The 5,329-nt window shown below is 34.4% G+C and overlaps 1 non-coding gene across 1 annotated transcript; it reads right to left on the minus strand.

Annotated features, from left to right (window-relative positions):
- Positions 1 to 1,883: 1,883 nt before the first annotated feature.
- Positions 1,884 to 2,089, minus strand: LOC136407222 (small nucleolar RNA U3). The gene has a single exon (XR_010751809.1). It is a non-coding gene; the product is annotated as a small nucleolar RNA U3 (small nucleolar RNA).
- Positions 2,090 to 5,329: the final 3,240 nt, after the last annotated feature.

Consider the following 5,329-nt stretch of genomic DNA (forward strand, 5'->3'; position numbering starts at 1 on the left):
ATTTTACTGTCATCAAGTGACCTGCGTGTTCTCCAAATTAACATTAAGTTTAGGAATTTATAGATTCACTGCCAGTGGTTAATAATATTGGTTTGAGATGCTTTGCAGAGTAAGAAGATGTGAACTGGGAGGGTGATATGTTCCTCTCAGGCTGAATACCAGCGGGGTTCTTGGCAAGTTATGGAAGCAAGTACTTGATGCTTTCAAAAAAGCACACTTATTTTTTGAAACTGACAACCTATGTGAAGATTTGTATTTGAACAATGATTCCCCAAAGTTTAACACACATATACACACACGTACGTACACAGTCGTGCAAGAATTTAATGTTAAATGGGCTTGTTCATTTTAAAAATTATCCTTTAGAAATTATATGAAATTCATAAATGTACAGAATAACTCACTTTCTATATGCCTATATTCTATTTCAGTTAGTCGACCACATTTTTATATTTTACCCAAACCCTTCCAAGCAGTACATGCTGTTTGAAATCATAATGACAGACATTACTTTGATGTTACTTTTTATTCTTAACTTAGCCATCATTCACAGCTGCTTCTGCTGCAATTGAACAAAGCACTTAAAAAGAGGAAGATATTATATAAATTAAATTTTCATTGCTCTGTAACATATCAAAAGATTGCACCATTTCTGATTTACAGTTAGGATTGGAAATTAACTTCAAAAGACAAGAAATGGAATAGTGGAGGCATATTTTTTCACAGCTTATTACTAAAAAGGGAGAAATGATGTCATGATAACAAAAAGGTTTCTCTTCCTGAACAAAAGAAAGAATACCCATTCCTTTCATACCTGTGTGTTTATATCCCTCTATAAGCTTTGTCTTCCTCTTTACCTTTCAGATTCATAACTATGTTAAAAACAGGTCTCATAATGCCATCACTTTCACCCTGGATAGAACCACGAAGCAGCAGAAATGAGAGTTTGGAGAGACATCAAGGTATCAAAACATCCAGCCCTTTGCTTTCAGCAAAGGTAGTAATAATAGCATCCTTTCTAGACATGACACATATCAGAGTTTATCTGTCTAATTTATACCTAGTTAGTGGGAAAGCAAGCCAGGAATCAAGTCATCTCATTCATCAAGTTCTGTACACTTCCTGTAACTGCACAAGAACCTAATTTTGCCATATAAGTATAAGAAGCTCATTGGGAAGTGGTTGATTTGGTGTCCCCAAATTTTGAGGTCCTCTGGTTTCCTTGTATATCTAAGGTTTCATGCACACCTCACAGTTCCTTACTCTGATCACCCGTTGGCTCCCACCAGCACAGATATCTTTGCCTGACTTTCATAGGTACCACTCTAAGATCTCATACTTGATGCTCCTCATCTCTAACCACACTCTCTTTACTTGCCATTTCTTTCACTTCCCTGTACCCTTCACTTTGTTTTCTGTTTCTTCTCAATCTTGTCCCCTTTCAATTCTTTTCTCTTGACTGGACTTCTCTGTCTCTTAAAATCTTAAACCCTCCGTTTTCTTTTCTCATGCATTCTGTTTTTATCCCCTGGTGATCTCCAGCTGTGACTTTGTCAATGGTTCCCCATTGGCAATATCTATAGCCCTAGGCAATTTTGCCTTTGTAGGTTCTTTTCTTCATTAAAAATATTAAAACTTATGTTTTATGATTATTTTGGTATCAAGATACATATCATCTCTTACCATAAAAGTTTTTTTCCCCTCTGACCTTAAATTAAAACATTTTCTTCAACTCCTAAAAATATTATAGGCAGTAGGCTAGGTATCTACTCTGCTTGATGAATGATAAGTTGGCCTGGGGTTATACCACAGAAAGGTACAACAGATTCAATCAGTTTTGGTTCACTTTTTATTTATTTATTTATTTATTTATTATTATTTTTTCCACTCAGACTGAGTTCTCTCCCTCCTACTCTCCCAAAAGAAGAGAAGAACGATCATCAATGGCAAAAGGCAGTTGCACAAGCAACACCAAGAACTGGCTTCACACTCAGGAGAGAACTCTGCAACTCCTCCTCGTGGACATTATTTATTTTTTTAAAGTTACTAAAATCTATTAAATATAACAAATGTTAGAAAGTGTAATTAATGCTGAGTTTAAAGTTTAAAATAATGTGATCTTTATCAAAATTGGGACAATTATAATCCTCTTTGAATTCTTGGTTGAAAATATCAGATTGTTCCTAATTATGAATTTTCTATAATTTGAAATTCAATTATAGGAATATCTAATAAAGCAAAATGCACAAAGTACTTTTTAAGTGCTGAACTTAGAAAGTTGAGTAAACACTGTTCTAGCAGGAAGACAAGGTACCAGTTACTGTAATATTGGACTAAATATAAATTCTAAAAGGGAAAAAAGATCTGAGGATTCAAGATTTCGAGAAAACCCATTCTTTCAGTAGTATCACTAAAGACTGGTGAATTATGTGATATTTGTTGATTTAAAAAATAATCATATTTATCATAAAAAATGTATACCTCTATAGCCCCCACACATGTATAGCCTCCACCACTATGAAGATTATTCACCAGAATGGCTTATTTTTTACCAAAATGAACCTTCATTGACACATCATAATCACCCAAAATCCACAGTTTACAGTAGGGTTCAGCTTGGTGTTGTACATTCTGTGGGCTTAGACAAATGCGTAGTGACATATATTCATCATTATAGTGTTATACACAGTAGTTTCACTGCCCTAAAAATTCTCTGTGCTCTGCTTATTCCACCCCCACTAAAGACAGCAACCACGGATCTCCTTGTCTCCTTGTGATACATCTTTTTAACTACTCAATTTATTGAGTATTTTGATATTGTCCAAAAGTTTTGAACTTGATTATGTGTAGTGAAATATACATCTTTTAATAATAATTATGGCCCTGGCTGGCAGGTTCAGTGGATAGAGCACTGGCCTGGTGTATGGACATCCCAAGTTCGATTCCTGGTCAGGGCACACAGTAGAAGCAACTATCTGCTTCTCTCATCCTCCCTCTCCCCCTTCTCTCCTTCTTCCCCTCCTGCAGGCAGTGGCTCAATTGGTTCCAGCATTGGCCAGTGTTGAGGATAGCTCGGATGGTCCCAGTGTCAGCCTCAGGTGCTAAGGATAGCTTGGTTGATTCGAGCATTGGCCCCAGACAAGGGTTGTCAGGTGGATTCCGGTTGGGGTACACATGAGATTCTGTCTCACTATCTCCTACCTTTCACTTAAAATAATAATAATAATTGTATCTTTTCATATATATGTTATTTATTGTTCATGTACTATTTACTTGTCTTAACTTTTCAGAAAAATATGAATTAACAGTCAAGTCAATGAAAATTCCTCCAATATTTCACTAAGCATGTTAAAGAAATTTTCTTCTATTCATTAGTAAAGTCAGAAATAGATATTAATTTCAACAAAATATAATTTTGACATCTATTTATAATAGAACATTATGTGGAAAAAAGCAGACATGGAATAGTATATAAAATATTTATCTGTGGTATGCTTTTGGGATGAACTTTTTCTCTATTTTTATTTTTACTTTTTATATAATAAGTATCATGTTAAAAATGAAAATATGTCATAAACAGTTCTTGGGTTATTAAATATTATTTAAGTTATTTTATCTTTTATATTTATCACAATTTATTTAATTGTTTATCATGAAATATTTAAGCTGTTTTTGCTAATATAAAGTTGCAATAAACATTCATATAAATAAAGATTTATGCACAGATATAAAAGGCAACATGTGAAGATATCTAATATTTTGGGGCAATAAAAATAAGCTAAATTGTATATTTAGGTAGCAGATAATATGAGGAAAGAGAGGTAAATAGGAAAAAAAGCAATCCACAGCCATTTAGCACAAAAATATTTCTAGATCTTCCTAGTGAGCTTCTGATCTATATACCCACCTCTGTATCAGTTATATCCATCTGTAGGTCATACATCTTACTTATATCAACACTCATACATAAGTCCAGACTTAACAATCAGACTTATCTTCAACATGATCAAAACTGAAAACCTATAATCAACTCCACTAGCCTGTATTTCTTACACCAGTAACAGTACTCCTCATCTATTGCCTAAACCAAAGTCTCAGTGCTCTCCTTGACTCTTACCCATCAGCCCACATTATAAGAGCTGGTCAACCCTACTTCATCGCCATATCTCAGTTCACTTTTCGCGGTCTCACTGTATCGCTGATTTTAAAATTGTATACGGTATATTTAATTTTGTGTCACAGAATTTTTGCTATATCACAGGATTTTGAGGTATATAGGTATTTTTATATATTTATTTTATTAATTATTTTTGCGGCAAAGTAAGTGTGGGAAAGGTTAATAAGACTGGGGGGAGGGTTTATAAAGCCTTAAAATATATAAATGATAAAATAAATATAGGGTTGCTACTTCATGGATTTTCACCGATCACGGGTAGTTCTGGAACCTAATCCCCGCAATAGAACAGGGACTACGGTAGTTCCTGACAGTGTCCAGTTCTCTCTATGATGTTACTACCTTAGTTGAGGACCATTATTTTAATCCAGATGACTTTCCTCTTTCACCCAGATTAAGGCAACAGTTTCCTACTGGGTTGCCCTGTCTGTGGTCTTCTTCTTTTCTAAGTCATAGTTCTCAGAGCAACTGTGGTGAATTTCTAAAACCAAAACCTTATCATGTTGTTAACGATTGCCCTAGTGTTTACTCCATTTTACATGGTATTGTTGACTTGTTCCCCTTTTTAAAAATACTTTTTGGGGACTTTCTTTACTAAAATGTATCTTATGAGAGCAAGGCTAGTTTTCCTGTTCACAGCTACTACATATTCCAGTGTGTGGAAATGCGGCTGGCACACAGGAAATAGGTGCACAAGCATATTTGTCAAATGCTTTGAAAACAGTAACCAGTGCAGGCTACTTACAGCTATTATGATTTATTTCTATCTCTGCCTTTTCTAACTTCAGGATCTCAACTCTTTTAACCGAGCTATTATTGATCTGTTAGAACTCAGACTTGAGGTTGTATCACTGGGAATCTTTTCCTGATTTTCTTCTTGTCAGACAGTGGGTTTCCATAGCAATCAGTTGTCACAGCATTGACTGTCCTATTTTATATCTATTTCTTCTGGGTTCCTGTAGTAGACAGTAAGCTTCGTGTGGAGAGGATTTATGTCTTATTATCATTGTACCACCAGGACTTGGCAATGTGTTTGGCTTGTCATAGATGCTCAATCCATACTTTTTTGAAAAATAAATTATAATATATAACATTTATTATATTATCATTATTTATAATATTTAAATATTACATTATGATATATTAAATATAAAT

This window comes from Saccopteryx leptura, chromosome 5 (assembly GCF_036850995.1).
Source record: "Saccopteryx leptura isolate mSacLep1 chromosome 5, mSacLep1_pri_phased_curated, whole genome shotgun sequence".
NCBI classification, from domain to species: domain Eukaryota; kingdom Metazoa; phylum Chordata; class Mammalia; order Chiroptera; family Emballonuridae; genus Saccopteryx; species Saccopteryx leptura.